The sequence below is a fragment of the Physeter macrocephalus genome, chromosome 10 (assembly GCF_002837175.3).
Source record: "Physeter macrocephalus isolate SW-GA chromosome 10, ASM283717v5, whole genome shotgun sequence".
Lineage (NCBI taxonomy): Eukaryota > Metazoa > Chordata > Mammalia > Artiodactyla > Physeteridae > Physeter > Physeter macrocephalus.
In genome coordinates, this window is record NC_041223.1 from 60543746 (window position 1) to 60561067 (window position 17322).

The 17322-nt window shown below is 42.5% G+C and overlaps 1 long non-coding RNA gene across 1 annotated transcript in view; it reads left to right on the plus strand.

Annotated features, from left to right (window-relative positions):
• LOC129392472 (uncharacterized) overlaps window positions 1–14849 on the plus strand; it is a 51036-nt gene extending 36187 nt beyond the window's left edge. Inside the window, exons 4-5 of the long non-coding RNA XR_008618396.1 lie at window positions 12052–12159; window positions 14721–14849. This is a non-coding gene — a long non-coding RNA (uncharacterized lncRNA). The remainder of the gene's footprint in view (window positions 1–12051; window positions 12160–14720) is intronic.
• The last annotated feature ends 2473 nt before the right edge of the window (window positions 14850–17322 follow it).

A 17322-nucleotide genomic window follows, 5' to 3' on the forward strand; every position in this document is an offset into this window, starting at 1 on the left:
GTTGCGGAGCACAGGCTCCGGACGCGCAGGCCCAGCGGCCATGGCTCACGGGCCCAGCCGCTCCGCGGCATGTGGGATCTTCCCGGATCGGGGCACGAACCCGTGTCCCCTGCATCAGCAGGCGGACTCCCAACCACTGCGCCACCAGGGAAGCCCTCTCTCTCTCTCTCTCTTTATCATGACTTTCTCCAACATTCAGGACGCTTTGTTCTTCTGTCTTCCTCATTTCTTGAGTTCTTCAGCATATATCAGGCAGATAAACTTAGGCTTCTTGTTTCATTTTGTTTTCTTACCTCATGGACTATTTCCCTAGATTTTCTACAACCTAGGAAAGACCAAGAACTGATCTAGCAAATAAGTTTACATCCTCACCCCTTGAAATTTGGGATATTTGAATTTCTTTCAGCTTATAAGCCATGAGGAAAGTAAGACACTCAGAAATATTGCCTTGAGGCAGTCCCTTTGGTGATTTTATATGTCAAGAAACTGTACAAGGGCCTTAAAACTAGATATTCTGGCTTTATCTGAATCTCTTGGCAGACGGAATATAACATCTTATGCTGCTGGGGTAGGGAACTGGAGCAGGGGGAGGGGAGAAGAGTTCGGTAACTTATCAAGTTCAAGACAATTAAGAAGTGCTTTATTTACTTAATTTGAACAGGAAAAGCTTAATATAAAGAATTATTGATTTCAATAGGGGGTTGGAGCAATGAGGGATTAGCTAACAAGTGTAAAGAGAATCTGAAGAAATAGGAGTAGCGATACCAGGAGCAGCTATCACCCCTCTTCTAGGGCCCAGAGAGAGTATCTCAGGAAGAACCCTGCCCCGCAACTCACCCCTCTGCGGAGGGCCTGAGTTCAAGACTTGCTGGGGAGGGCTCCGCGGATGCAGGGCAGTTGCTGAGATGCTCTGTTGTCAGAGTGTGTTGGAAATCCTTCTTTCGGAATTCAGAAGAAAGCATCCACAGCGAGGTACAGCGTCCCAAAACTCACTGGGAAGCCACCTGAGGGGCTGCTGGGGGACTGGGCAGGAGCTCAGCATTGGAGAAGCCACGTGCGCTGCCCCTCGTTTTATTTTTCTGCCAAGAAAGTACACTAGGTCTGAACTTGATGGTTTGTAAATCTCAACTTCTCCCTTGTTGAATAATCAAGCAGCTGCTTTCTGCCAGGTAACTTTTGAGTCTGTGGAGAAACAGCAAAAAAAACTCATTGCAAACTGTTTTCATATGTTCACATTCATAGGGGTTTCCCTTTGGCTTGGGTTTTAGACTCTGTTAAAATGCAAATACCCTACAGAAGAAGTGGCATTTTAAAGCTGTCATTTAGGGGCTTCCCTGGTGGCGCAGTGGTTGAGAGTCCGCCTGCCGATGCAGGGGACACGGGTTCGTGCCCGGGTCCGGGAGGATCCCACATGCCGCGGAGCGGCTGGGCCCGTGAGCCATGGCCACTGGGCCTGCGGGTTCGGAGCCTGTGCTCCACAACGGGAGACGCCACAACACTGAGAGGCCTGCGTACCGCAAAAAAAAAAAAATAAAATAAAAAGCTGTCATTTATACCTTAGTATTCATGAAGGTACTGTCTCCCTTCCAGAGAGCAAGGTTTGATGTGATAGTTGGGGGTGGAAGGGAGATGAGATGATCCTGGACTTTGGAAAGGGATGCTTCCAACTGGAATGGACCCTGGGGTACCAGCCATGACTGAGCCCACTTCACAGTGTTTGGGACTTCTGTCCTGACTGAGTTCCATCCACACATCAAATGCAAAATCCACTTCCTTTGTAGAACATTTCCCTTATGTTTCTTCTCTTTTCTTACTTGCTTCGGGGAGGTTTATGGTTTGAAAAATTAAAGTGCGGATCTATTTTCATTACCAAAGGATTTGCAAAACTGAGCTGGGCCTGTCTGAGCTCACATTTGCATTTGCCATCCCGTAAGCTGATTTTCAATGCTGAGCATCTATTTTAAATGTTTTCAAGAGCCTCCTTTTTAACTCTTTTCCTTACTTATGTTATCTAGTTCTGCAGTTAAAAAAATTCCATTGCATGGGGATATATGTATATGTACAGCTGATTCACTTTGTTATACGGCAGAAACTAACACAACAATGTAAAGCAATTATACTCCAATAAAGAGGTTAAAAAAAATTCCATTGCTGATTCCTCGTGGAAAATCCCCATACGAGATGCCAAGGAAATGACTGGGCAGTTGGAGCAAACATCCCAGGGGTGGCTTAGCCCAAAAGCCCTGCTGGGGGTGTGGCTGGCAGCAGATCTGGAGTCTCAGAGGATTTAGATGACTTCAAAGTTTCTTTATGGCTGGAGCAGTGATTGGCCCAGAGCTGGGACTTAAAAAATATTTGCTAACATGAATGGGATAAAGGAGGAAAAAAAAACTGCTGGGGAAGTGAGGAAATTATCCATTATTCAATAATGCTAGGTGAATGGCTTACTGGCTTCCCATTTCCTACAGGATAGACCATGTGAAGTCCTCCATATGGCATGACGCTTCCTAACGTGGCTCTTGCTTGCCTGTCCAGCCAAATCTTCTCCCTCCCTGCTTCATATTTTGTGCTTTCACCTGAAATGCTGCTGAGGCTTCTTTGTGAGGCCTTCCCTGACTCTTCTAGGGCGTGGTTCTTCTCAGCTTTCACCACACCTTGCACATCCCCCATTAAAATAATGGTCATCCTGCTTTTATATACCATAATTTAATTATAAATTTTGCTTATCTGTCTCCCCATTAGACTAAAAATTTGTTGCTTCTGGACATCATGTCTTTGTCTTTGAGCCCTTCACTATGTGTTTGTTGAATGAATACTGAACTTGCAACCATAAACTACAAGCAGATTAGCAGAGCTGTCTCTAAGCAGCCAGGATGCCTATGGCTATGGAGTTGGCCCCTGGGGCATTTGGTGGTGAGCCCTGGTGCTTGGTAGTGAAAAGCCAGTCAAGGAGAATTATACAGCAGAAGGCCAACCCAATGCTGATTCCAGGACCAGTTGCTAGCCCCAGTCTAACTGTGAGAAAATGATCATGGTTGACTTTTTGTATTTTTTTTTGTGTACCATTACTTGTGTAAGTTCATTTCCTTTTCAAATTTATTTTTCCTTTTTGGGTAGTAACAGAAAACTTGATTTGTATGAACTCGTACTTGATAACCCAACCCTAAGAGAGAAAAAGGGGAAGGTCTCTGGTCAAAGCAGGGACAAGAGCATGGAGAGCCTCCAAAACTGGTCCCCCTTCACTTCTGTGTGTGATAGACCCTCAGACTCCAAAGGAGCACAATTTGAAAATCACTGATTTGGATTAAGGAATAAAGTGAACACATGGGAATAAATCATTTCCTGGTGTATTAAGTAGAAACCCTTTGGCAACCAGGTTATATATTTACCAAGCCTTTCATATGACTCAAAACTCTGTAACTCCAAATCAGTTTTTACAGCTTAAAAATTGGTATTGAAATTGTTACTTGGGTTGAATTTTAGAAAACTCAGGTCAATCAATATGTATGACTTTTAAGTTTAATCCTTCCTTTGGGGATCACGGAAGCTCCTTCCGGCTCCAGCGCTCTTTGATTTTCTGATTGTGAAGGGCAAGGTGGGAAAGAAATAAACAAGGTGACGAGGTTTCAAGGGCTAGCTTTCTTGGCATGAATGAGTAATTGGAAAGCCAGCATAATCAAAGTAATTTCATCCATCATGTACGGAAAGGGAAATAGAATTCAGGTTATTAAGGTTGCATGAAACTGCTTTTTAAATGTATGTACATATTTCTTCCTAGGGGCTAGGTAACGTTTCCCATTTTTATTTCTAAAAGGAGTTATGGAAAAAGACAACTGAAAATAAAACAGGAGCTGCAGTCTCAGAGCAAAACTAGAATAATTCATTAAAGAAAAGAAAAGGGTTTTAAGTTTCTCTTTTAAAAGAACAACCTTGCAAACCAGAATACCTGTTTTTAGTTCCTGAATGTCCCCTAGGCCATGATTCAGCAATGTCGTTTGTGACTCCTGCCCAGGGTGGGAACCGGTCTTGAGGGGCTGACAAGAACCTTAGTTCTTAGATCCTCAGACCCTTGGTCTAGAGAAAGGAATCACGTAACTGACTTTTGGCTTTCACAATTGCCTAGGTGTATGACCTTTTGGAGTTTGGGGAAAACAAACAAAATGGGGGAATCGAGGAAAAGAAAACCTCTATTGCAGGTAAGAGAGACGGAGAAGGAGCCAAGGAAGGCCAGATCCAGAAAGCAGAAGAGTGATTGATAATTAGAAGGACAAGGAGGGGTCTTCCTGAAAAAGAACCAGCAGGCAAAGGCTACAGATCTAGACTCAGTGTCAGAGAGGTGGTGTAGGATAGATTAAAAAAAAAAAAAAAATCTAGGTTGACTTTGACTAACCCATGGGGAATTGGACCTAAGTTACATTTGAAGCTTTGTTTATCTCATTCTTTTTAAAAATCATAAGATGGAGAATTGTTTTTCCCATTGGCACAAAAGCTCAAAACTGTAAGAAATTTGTTTCTTTTGTTCACAGCTGTGTCTCTAGTACTTAAAGCAGTTGTAGTTGCTCAATAAAAAAATTCTTATGTAAACAAATAAATGAACTTTTTCCCTGTATTACCCCCTCTTTCAATTTTTCTTCCTTTTTTTTTCTTTTTTAAAAAAGAGATTGATATCGGTAGAGAAAGTTCATTCCAGGAGCTATGATGGTTGCATTCTGGGGCAATTCGGGGTGGGTGGATGAGAAGAGTGTGGTTGTATTTTCTCAGTGTTAAATGGGCCCAGATTGTTGAGCCTTCAGGGTTCTCCTTCATCCGTTATTATTCGTAGTTGCTACTCTCTGGTATCAGCTGGTCTAATTACAGCAGCCTCCCCATTTTTCTCCTACTTACTGTTTCAAGTTTGCTGCTTCTCCAAATCTAGGAAGAATTGAAGATTGTCTAAGAACATGTCACTAAATCTGTTAAATCTTCAACCTCATTTTATATACATTTCTAAGTCATGGCCAAGGGCAAAAAGTCTCCATCTTTTTTTAAATTAATAAAGAAAAATAAAAAGAGGGAAAAAGAAAACCATAAAGTTTTTTACATACATGTAATTCCATGTACGAGTACCAATTCTTTCCCTTGCATATCCACTTGAGACTAGTTCTGGTAGCATCCTTCAAAGCCCAAGTGCATTAATTCCATGAAGTCTTTCCCAATTAGTCTCATTTTAGTTCGCCTTCTCTGAACAGCTATGACATTAATTTTTTACTTAATCATGAATTATGGCATACAAGTCCCTAATTGATGTTTGTGGATTTTTTTTCCCCAGCTATATTTTAATTTCCTTGAGGACAGAATCCTGCCTCATACAGTGTTAAGATATCTATCTCCCTCGGCTCCCAAAACAGTGCTCTGTGTATAGAGGGTACACGTTGGTTTGCCAATTTGTTCATCACACCAAATGCCCAGGGAGAGCTTCTACAAAATTTTTACCAAACCAGGAAAGGACAGACTAGATTCTCTGGCCTGTCAAAACCCAGCGTATACACTGGTCACCACAGCTTCCTAGTCTGTTAAGTCTTTCAATTTGTTCCTGATAAGAAAGGAGAGTAGGGGAAACTTATCTTCTCCTTGAGAGAGGCAAAAATCATGTGTGGGACCATCTGACCCTCTAGCTTAGAAGTTAATGTTTGGTCTTAAGTCAAGTAACTTTCCCTTTACTTAACTTGTTCTTGGAGTTTTCCAAATAATAGTAACTTATTCTTAAAAAAAACAACAACCCAAAAAACAAAAACAAACAAAAAAACCTCCCAACTCTGGGATCTAATAATACAAGAAGAACTTGTGTTATTGTTATTTAACCATTGCTATTAATAGTTATATATTTTGCATCTGTCCCCTGGGGACTGAAATGAACCCTAGACATCTTAATTACATATAATGTCACTCTCTCTAACCTGTTACGTTCCACAGGGTCCCTAAATTCTATGTAATGAGACTGTTTCTGGCTTCTACATGTTTCTTCTTTCATCCTCATATTATATCTGGGCTTGCAAAAGCAGGAAATTTAAACAGCACCAAAGTGAGAGAGAGAGAAAGAGAAAGAGAGACTTGGCATTGTTCCTAAAGACTGACAAGCTTTTTTTGAAATTCTGTTTTTCCAGCAAAAGTTTCAGATTCCCTTTGACTTTATTATTAATACCCCGAGGGTTCATGCATGATGATACAAAGATGATGTAGCCAAAATATAATTGTGTTTGAAACTTTTTAGCTTAGTTCCTCACTTTTCTAATCTGTAAACCTCAAAATTATGAAAAAAATACCATGAATTTTATTTCCCTTGTTAATGTTATTTTCTCTTTAGTTACAAGATTAAAATCTAATATAGAACATCTGGGATTTTCTTTTCATTGAATTTGGACTATAGTATTTATGGGGAAATTGTCTTTTATTTATTTGGTGTAAGATACATTGAAAACAATAGACTATTAGAGCCATAAGCAGTTCTGGTTGCATGTTAGCATTACCTGCAGAGGTTTTAAAAAATATGGAGGTTCTGTCCCAGTAGATCTGTGATGGGGCCCAGAAGTTTGGAATTCTAATATAACTGGTCTACCTATAGTTTGGAAACACTGGTTTAGATTTTACTTTGTGGGATTCCAAAAACTGGTATAAGATACTGATCAGAAAGAGCCAGGTTCTTTCCCCCTGGATCTAAGTTACCTGTTGGTTTTAACTTCAACACTTTTGGGGCTTACATTAATGACATAAAACAAATAGCATGCACTCTGAGTGCACAAAAGCACTCCTGCCTGACTATTGTTAAAAATCATTGAAGCTCCTGAAGGTGTTTTTTTATATACAACCATAGCGTAGGTAGCTGTTGTACTGGGAGAATCATATTCAGATTTTCTTCTTGTTATTTTTCAGCAAAAGTACTCAATTCATTCTAGATAAAATAGACCTGGTTTTGCCAATGAGGGAAGTGTGAATTGTTTAGATTTTTCAAAAACCTTGATATTTTATTTTAGTTATTTATTTTAAAACCTTGTTATTTTAATAAATGTTCTAAGTGCTCTGGACAGGACATCTTTCAGGGAATGATTTTCTCAGAATAGCTGAGCTTCCAGATAACTGAGAGTTACTCAAGACAGCCACCATCTCATTCTTTCTCCTTTATGTTTTTGTGCCAGGCACATAGCTGCTCCTCAAGAAATACCGTTTAAAGAATAAGTGGATCAAGCCATAAGTCTCCTCTTATTGTATATTATGAATATCTCTGCCTTTTAGACTATAAGCAAATGTAATTTAACTTTTTTTTTTTTTTTTTTTGTGGTATGCGGGCCTCCCTCTGCTGTGGCCTCTCCCGTTGCGGAGGACAGGCTCCGGACGCGCAGGCCCAGCGGCCATGGCTCACGGGCCCAGCCGCTCCGCGGCATGTGGGATCCTCCCAGACCGGGGCGCGAACCCGTGTCCCCTGCATCGGCAGGCGGACGCGCAACCGCTGCGCCACCAGGGAAGCCCTGTAATTTAACTTTTTTATGATGGCTTATGCCATCGTGCTGAGCTCTAGTGCCCTCGGGGGTCTGTTGTAGTATGCAGAATGTTTTTATTCTACACTAAATGATCCTAAACTGCTGTGATTTTTACTTCTTTTGTTTGTCTTCTATAGTTATTTTTCCCCCTGTGTCCATCCTTGCTGTTAAGCCATCAGCTGTCACTGGTTACTGTTACCAATGTGCCTCTTCTAGTCCTTTTTTTCTTTTAATTTGCTACTCTTATTGGACTGTTTATTTGGAAACCATATCACCAAGCCTATTAGAATTTCCAAAGAGGAAAAGTAGACCTCGAGTAGGAACCCTAGGAAATCCTTTCTGATAAAGCTTACTAATGAGGGTGTGTTCTGTGGTGTAGACGGTGGCTGTTAGAGGTCTCTTTTGTTCGTTTCTTGGTTCTCAGCTGTTTTCCAATAAAGCAAGTGCTGAGTAAACAAAGTGACAATGTGTCTTTTTGTCTTTTTTTTTTTTTTTGAGGTACGCGGGCCTCTCACTGTTGTGGCCTCTCCCATTGAGGAGCATAGGCTCCGGACGCGCAGGCCCAGCGGCCATGGCTCACGGGCCCAGCCGCTCCGCGGCATGTGGGATCTTCCCGGACCGGGGCACGAACCCGTGTCCCCTGCATCGGCAGGCGGACTCCCAACCACTGCGCCACCAGGGAAGCCCAACAATGTGTCTTTAAAGAGGAGTGAGGTTCCCTCTACTCAATACTCTGTAATGACCTATATGGGAAAAGAATCTAAAAAAGGGTGGATATATGTATATGTATAGCTGATTCACTTTGCTGTGCACCTGAAATTAACATGACATTATAAATCAACTAATACTGCAATAAAAATTTTAAAAAATAAAGAGGAGTGAGGTTCCCTTCCTCCACATTTCAACTTCTTATACTTCTTGGCAATTAGAGATGGTTGGCAAGCATTTTTGTCTCCAAGCCTCTCCTTTCAGAAAGGAATTAGCTTGAACCCAACAAAGCAGTTCAGGGCAGTTTGAGGTTGAGACCCTGTCTTCTTAGGCCCAAGGTGGTGGAAAGGGCTGGCTCCTCTACATTCAAGCCTTTATGAAGCAGAGTGGAAGGGAGGGGAGAATTTGTAACCCTGGGAGGAAAGCAGGGCGGGTATTTCACCCTCATTTATTACTCTCATTTTACAGATGAGGAAAGTAAAGCACTTGCCATAATGTGGCCACTGGGACTCAACTTTAAACTTCTGCTAACATTAAATTCCACTCGTTATAATTGCTTTACCTCATGGGCATCTCGGCCCTCCCCTTATATGGTGGCTTTCAAGACTGGTGAGCATGTCCACTGGAAACTTCCCCTTTCCTGGGTTTTTCAGGAAAAACTGCCTCCCCTCTTTCTCCTCCTCCCTCTCAGGCCCCTCCTTCTCAGTCTCATGGCAAACTTCCCTTCCCCTTCCTGTCATCTGAACATGGATGCATCCGAGAGCTTCATCCTTAGTCTTCTTCTTTCCTTTCTCCTTACATTTGCCCTGGTGGTCACAACCTAACCATGGCCCTGCCTGATTTGATTTGCTTCTTAAAAACAATGACAGTAACAATACAGAAGAAGACCCCCTGGGGCAGTTACCTAAGCACGTGGAGTCCCTGAGAGACCAGCGGGTGGCTTCCTCAGGCCCCTTTCCCATCTGCCTGCTTCCATCCTCTCTGTTCGTTGGCTACCATGGTTACTCTGTCTCCTTTGGCTCCAGTCTTTTTCTCCCACTTTCTATCTGGCCCTTCAGATGTGGCCTGTTTACCAGGCTTGACCCTTGGCTTTTCTTTGGCGTTACGTCCTTATATCCAACAGAATTCTAGACCTGGCCACCTGAATGCCCTATAGCAAGTCATAGCAAACTCAACATGTCCAAAATAAAACTGGTTATCTGCCACCTCAGCCAGTAACTTCTGAGTCATTCTTTCTCTCATATCAGCTCAAACTCTGCTTCCTGTCAATGCTTTTTTCTGAATATACTACTTATTTGTCTCCTGCTATGTATATCTGTGTTTTTTATATTGCTGCATGAAAAACTGCCACAAATTTAGAAGCTTAAGACAACACATGTTTATTATCTCACGGTTTATATGGGTCAGGATTTCAGTTTGCTGCCTTCTATCTAGAGGAGCCTAGAGGCTCCTGCAGATCCTTGCCATGTGATCCTCTCGTAGGCCTTCTCATAACAGAGTAGCTTGTTTCTTCAAGGCCAGGAGGAGGGTATCCCTGATGGTTCCAGTCTCTGACCTCTATGTACTTTTTTTAAGGGCTCATCTGATTAGGTTGGGTCCATCCAGGATAATTTCCCCTTTGAGTAACTCACCGTCGACTGATGAGGAACTTCACTTACCTCTGCAAAATTCCTTCACCTTTGGTGTATCACAGAATGAAACCCATCATATTTTTAGTCCTCCCTCACACTCAAGGGAAGTGGGTTTCACAGGGAATGTGCACCGGTGGGTGGGAATTTTGGGGCCATCTCAGCATTCTGTCTGCCACAATATCTCATGACCTCCTGCCTGAAAATTGTAGCCCCTTGCATATAGATCTTCCTGCCTCTTCCTATTCTAGTCTATCTAGCCTCAAATCCACCTTCTACACCATTAGCACAGTGATCTTTCCAATGGGTAAATATGATCAAATAATTATCCAGCTCAACTCTTCAAATGTTTGCTAAAAAAAAACCACCCCCAAATCCACAAAAAACCAAAATAGGATAAAACAGATTCTTTCAGGTAGCATATAAGACTCTTTATGACCAAACCCTTACTAGTTTCCAGGCTCATCTCTTACTTCTTTCCTTCCAACATCAAATATTGTGCTTCAGCAAGCAAGCACACAAGCAAGCATGTATTTCCCTGAACACACAGTACTTTTTTCATTCCTCTATGTCTTTGAATCGGCTGTTCCTCTACTTTCCTGAGATTCCATCCTCCAATGTGCACAATGATGGTCTGACTCATGAGGTGCAATGCATTTGCACAAATCTTATCTCCTTAATGACGTTTTTCAGACTCAGCTGCTTTTTCTGCGCTCCGCTGTACTTCCTCCACAACTGCACTGGTGCTGTCCTCACTGGAGCCCAAGAAGGAGTCACACTTGTCAAGATGTGTCTGTGATCTGGTGGGAGAGACCCCATAGAAATGTGTTGCCATTGAGGCTAAGGAACCTCCTGGGAAAAGAAGTCAAGCTCTGTCCTTTTCCAAGATTCAGGCAGGTTTGGTGATGTCTGCACAGCCAGCGGGGTGGCCTGGCTCAAGGCCTTTCCAAGGAGGTCAGGGAGCCTCTTGGAAGCTTGGATTTGTCTCCTGGCCAAACGCACATTGGCCTCATTCCGATGAGTCTGAATCCTATGGGTCTGCAGGTGCTGCTTCACTAAATTCTGTAAAATTTCTTTAGGGTCTACAACATGGTGAAACACAAACAGGAGAGTCTCGGTTATATCCTCTTAATCTGCCACAGGCTGGTCTTGACTAAGGAGATTTTGGACAAGGGAAAATGGGCGAGGGTAATAGAGGTGTGGAGGAGCAGCGTGCCCTGCCTTGGTCACAGAAGCAGCTCTGGTAGAGTGGAGGGGAGACTCTGTCCTGCAGGAGAAGTGGCAGCTGCGGCTGTGTCTGATGGGAGAGGAAGTGTTTGGGCCTCAGTGTGGGGAGCCTCAGTGATGAAGCACACAGATGGTCAAACCGGGGGAAATTTTATTGCATACCGATTCTCATTTTGAGCCGTCATTGTTATCATGTTTTGTCTCTTCACTAGACAGCATTCGTTTTTTGTTTTTTGGGTTTTTTTTTTCGGTACGCGGGCCTCTCACTGTTGTGGCCTCTCCCGTTGCGGAGCACAGGCTCCGCAGTGTGGGGAGCCTCAGTGATGAAGCACACAGATGGTCAAACCGGGGGAAATTTTGTTGCATACCGATTCTCATTTTGAGCCGTCATTGTTATCATGTTTTGTCTCTTCACTAGACAGCATTCTTTTTTTGTTTTTTGGTTTTTTTTTTTCGGTACGCGGGCCTCTCACTGTTGTGGCCTCTCCCTTTGCGGGGCACAGGCTCCGGACGCGCAGGCTCAGCGGCCATGGCTCACGGGCCCAGCGGCTCGGGGGCATGTGGGATCTTCCCGGACCGGGGCGCGAACCCGTGTCCCCTGCATCGGCAGGCGGACTCTCAACCACTGCGCCACCAGGGAAGCCCGACAGTATTCGTTTTTGAGGATAGACACTGAGTTCCCACTGCTTGGTATAACTGAAAATTAACATGCAGTGGATGAATGAGTGAATGACTCTTTTCACCGTATGGAACTGAGCTCTTTGCACTCTTAGAAGCACTGTATGCATAGAACTCTGAAAACAGATTGGGCATGCGTATTTAGTCTTAGGTGAAAGCCTTTGGGAGGTCTACTGGATTGTCTATTGCAAACGTTAAAAATTGTCATACAATAGTGTGTGTTCCTGTGTTCCTGATGGAAAATAATAATTTTATCAGAAATAATAATAATAATAATATTTTCTTATCTGTTTCAGAGATACTTAACCTCACTGGTCTGGCAGCTTATCCAAGGAGACTTCTTTTTCTCCTGCTTGCTACGGAGTGCATATTAGGCCACTGGAGGGAAAAGAGTGGACAACGTGGTGAGTAGTTTCAAATTGGTTCTAGATGATTTGAAAACTACAAGCACAGATGATCTCCAAGGTCCCCTTTCTGCTTCATATGTCCCTGGCAGCTGTATCAAATTGATCCTATTTGACCATGAAACATGGAGTACTTGAAATCACCAGACTCTTCTATTCCTACCCAGGGGAAGAAAAAGCAAAAAGGAAAAATATTTCTCTTATTGGACTCAAAGTTTGGCAAGATTACAGATGTGATCAGGAGCTCAGGACTGGATGTACAGGGACATTGGTCAGCAAAATTGTCTATGATTGAATGGCTGGGTCCAATGTAATTCCATTAGCCTCATTTCTTTTCTTTTTTTTTTTTTTTTAGAAACAATTAGAAAATTCAAATGCTGTATTCATAAATTGCATTTGGGATTTCATGGTGGTATTCTCTCCCCAACTGGAATGCCTCTGTGAGCTGTCCTCTAATTCCCATTTATTTTTCCTTTATGCTTGAGCCTAATTCACATGTGGCTCAGAATAAAAGCACTTTGTGCAATCTTTTAGCTGTTAAATTTGCCATCCATAGAGGTCTTGGGGTCCTGACAGAATGCCACTCTTTTGACTGCTAATGTTAAAAAAGGAGCTCTCAGGAAATGTGGCAAAAGGGCTAACATTTGAATGTAGCTGTTCTTTTAAAATATATATTTATATTTCAGTTATAGTCATCTTGCTATTGACTTAAGCTATTTATTTTTTGATCTTGAATGGAATCTCCCAGTGGTTATCTTGAAGTTAATAAGCATATTTATTTATGTGTGTTTGTATTAAGATAGCATTATTTTCTAAATTATGTGAATTACTTACAAAGACACAGGGAAATTTATTTACAAAGCACAAGATGCAGGAGATGCAGTTGGGTATTTGAATGTAGAATCATTTGCTCTTTATCCTCTTGTAGAGTCAATAAATAAAATGTTGTTGTTGTTGTTTGGTCAATTTATTGGAACTCTCCATATTTTACTTACTTATTTTTACTCTATTTCTTTGTCAGAAGAATTGAGTTGGTGGTGGGTGTTTATTAGATTCTTGTTGACTTCATTTCAGGAATAGGTACTGATAGTTGCTCTCACGTAGAATTGGTCCATGTGAACTTTGGTTGGCTGAATCCCTTTGGCCCAACCAGGGAAACTCTCCAGAAATTAGGTCTAGCCAGGGTAAACATCATGTGAAATGAGCATGAAGAAATAGCAGGTAAAGCCTACATGATTGAGACTAAGTGACCTATATATCTATAAAGGAATACTCCAGTGAATAAGTATTTGCTGAGAATTCACAACAAGTCCAGTACTGAGGGTATACATACGCTCTTCCTTCAGGAATCCAAAATATGCTGAAATTTGCATTCACTTTCACAATGAATGGGATATGGCACATATGTGACAAACACATACATCAGTGCAAAGAATATGGCAGTTGGAATTAAATAGGGATTTCAAATTCTGACTTGGCTACTTATTCTGAGTGACCTTTGTTAAGTCATTCAATCAACATGAGACTCTTTTTCCATTTGAATTATATACTGACGACAATAAATACCTTCCTCGTGGTTGTCAGTGTTAGAGATAATGTATATACAGTACCTTGCATAGGGCCTGACCCGTACGGAAACTTAATGACAGGTGATAACATGTAAACATGTTTGAAGTGGGGTTTCACGATTTCAGATAGGCTGAGAACACAGATCCACGTTGTTTATGATTGCTGATATTGTCAGAGCCTTTCTTCCGGTCATACACCTTGATGAAAATTGTCAGCAACAGCGTTCTTACAAAAGCAATCACACCCTAGCAAGCCAGGGAAGTTCTCCTTCCATGATCCCCCATGTCTCAAAAGACGAGTAGTTGTGGCTCCTTGAGGTGCCAAACATTAATTCACACTTTTTTTTTCTGAGAATTCGTGCTTTGTACAGCCAGAAATCTCTGCACACTTGCCTTGCCGGGGGAGAAAGCGGGGTGGCCATTGTTTCCCCAATCCTTTTTGTCAACACAGTGGGAGTTATCTGAATTTCATTTGGGTATTACGTGCTGTGTGAGTTGGCTTTCTCTCTGTTAGAAGAGCTGCTGTTATTGGATTAAAACCACGGTTGTTGGGAAGCACTTAAGACTCCATGGGGGATTTCTCTAGCAAATAGCAGGGTCAGAGTTTTGTTGTTTTCTCTTTTCTAGTAACCCCACTCACCAGAGATTCCTGTTTTCGAGGTAACTATATCACATAGCTGAAGACCAAGGCGATGCAGAATTTCTTTCTTATTACCAAGGTGCCAGACTAGTCAGCCCAGAAATTATCCAAAGCTTGATTTGGCTCTTGGCTGTGGGATGGGACCACAGCCTATTTGGGGACACAGAATTCAACCGTAGGGGAGAATTTAGTAAGCAACAACCTCCAGGTGAAGCCACACATTCTTATGTTGGGTAAAAAGGCCACCTTATGAATATTAACTCACTCCCTGATTCTCCTGTGGCTTACGTTCACTGTAGATTTTATCTTTCAAGACAGCCCCTGGCATTTACCAGAGTGATGTTCTCCTTTAGGTAAAAGCCGGAGGCCAATGCCAGAACCACTGGGATGTGCAGGGTGATACCCGCCTGCCCACTGGGCCAAGAAACCGAAAGCCTGCGTTCTAGCCCCAGACCTCGTCTGCCAGCGCTCAGCCAACAAATCTACCCGGTAAGGAGAAGGGCATTCGGATGCCTTGGAAGTTTAGCATATGCTTCTCTTTGGCTCCTGCTGCTTTAGAAAAACATTCGGAAGTTTCTACTGGATTTGGATGAGACAGAGAAGGTGTATTTTTCCCATCTCCAGAAACCTGCATCCCACTTGGGGAGCTTCATTTACATGCACATCGGGTGCCGTCTGACTGCCTCGGACTGTACCTTTGAGCAGATCCGATGGGATCTCCACATGCATGTAAATGAACCTCCCTTAGCCTGAGCCTTGCTCCAAAGAGGCAAAGAGCAGACTTTTCTTGAAACTTGTTACCGCGACAGTCTCAAACCAGACTCCACAATAAGGAATTATTTTTTTTCTTGCTTGTGTGTGTGCCAGGAGGATGCCACGTAACTTGGTTTTCCAGACCGAGGTAATTTATTTAAACATGGATTATTTGAAAAAGGGGAAGGGATACAGGGCTTGATTTTAATCCCTGCTAACACAGAGAAAAGAATGCTCGTGTCACAACTCAGTGAGTGTAAAAATTAAAAAAGGCAGAGACTATTGTTTGAAAACAGGCAAAATAATTAAAATTATTATGGAATAATCACATATCACACAACAACCTCCCACTCTTACGAGCAACAATCCAAAACAGCTCCTCCAAAGCGGGCCCAAGGGCAGAGGTTCTGTATATCATTCAAAGACCATCTGTCGTGCAATTCCTGTAGCGCCTTTGCACTATTCTGAGGGCAGGCTGAAATTTAGTCCTGGCAGTTCTCTTTCCATTTGCTAACAAACAGCAGTGATGGCAGATAAATACGGCAAACAATAGGCGTTTGTAATGAACTGGAAAGGGATGGGGAGTTCTGCATCCAGCACCGGAATCAGAAGTTTTGGGTCCTGTGCTGGGCTCCTGAGACCCCCAGGGCTTGTTCTTGCCATGTGGCAACTCAGACAGACATCTGCGGGCTGAGCGAGGTTTCCACGCGTTCAGCCAACCTGCTCGGGGCCTGATTTAAATAAAGTTCTTTTTTCTTAAAAAAATTAATAATCACAAAGACTCAAAGTTAGGGTTTTTTTTTTTTGTTTTTTTCGTCATTGCTGTTGGTCCAGGAAAGTCAAACATGGCACATGGTTCCCAAAGTTGACTTTTTAGTTTGCAGTCTGTACCTTTATTCCGAGGCCACATCACCTTCCGTAACTCCCCTCACTCATGTCTTGTATCCTGTCTCGTTCTGTGGTTTTACAGAGCTGGTTAGAGCATAATCTCGATCATGATGCTCCATGCGGTGTTAATTTTCCTTGTTGCAGAAGTATCAATTTTGAGATTTGATTGTTTGATGTTGAATCAGGAAGGCAAGATATTGTTACATCAACCTTCAATAATTAACAGTTTTAAGTCACAAGTTAGTAATACCTGAGAAACTCTAGATTAACGCTGTGGTTTTGAATGTTCAGAGCAAGCTAGAATTCTGACCCAAGCCCTCTTTTAAAATCATTTGTTGGTCACTTTTCTGTGAACTGTATCTATGTACATACAAGCTCATAGGCTCATATACCCAGCTCTCCATACCCTATTTGTACCCCATTTCCTCCCCCCTCCCAATCTCTCTGTTTGTCTGTCTGTCACACACACACACCCACACTCACACACAATTCATTAGGCAGAAGTTTCTGGAACACTTCCCAGCAGGTTCAAGAATGGATCACATAATGAGTGGAACAGTGTTATTTGCAATAGGCACAGAACTTTTAATAATTTCATTTCTAGTTGGAGTAATAAAAAGGTTGTTCCAGCTCATCTTGTAAAATTAGCACTTCATGCCACAGAGACCCTTGTCTACATTCATAAGGAGCCCATGTGTACCTTAAGTAGCAAGGCCGCCCTAGACATGTGAAGTGGACTCTGCGGAGGGGTTGCATTTGTGTAGTCTGCGGTTCAGGCCACGGAGGAGCTGCAGGGAGTGGGTGTAGAGAAGTTCAGAGGCAAATCCCAGTCCTCCATGACTGAAATTACTAAAAGGCAAGGAGCTGACATGGGGAGCTCTTCCCACCCTGCCCCTGACTTGGGTTCTCACTGACGATTCTGTCAGAATGGTGTGCTCAGCTCCTGTACTAAAGCCGTAATGACACTCGGGTTGTAATTCATGCAGGTTTTTATTTCCACCACTACTTTGCAGCAAGCATAGTTTTAAACTCAAAACAACTGAGTGATTAAAAAAATAAATTCCACTTGGAAGCCTAGGATTTTAGGGTCGTAAGGGACTTTAGGGTATTATTTACTTTATAGATGAGGCAAACTGAAACATAGAAAAGTTAACATGATTTTCCCAAAGTCATTCAGTAGAGGAATAAGGACTATATTTGGGGCTTTCCAATCCTAGGTCAGTGCTTTTTGTCACACCACGCTGTCCCTTTAGGTCTTGGTAGCATAGGTCCCTGAATCATACCGTGATTGGTGATTTAAACTGACGTACAAGT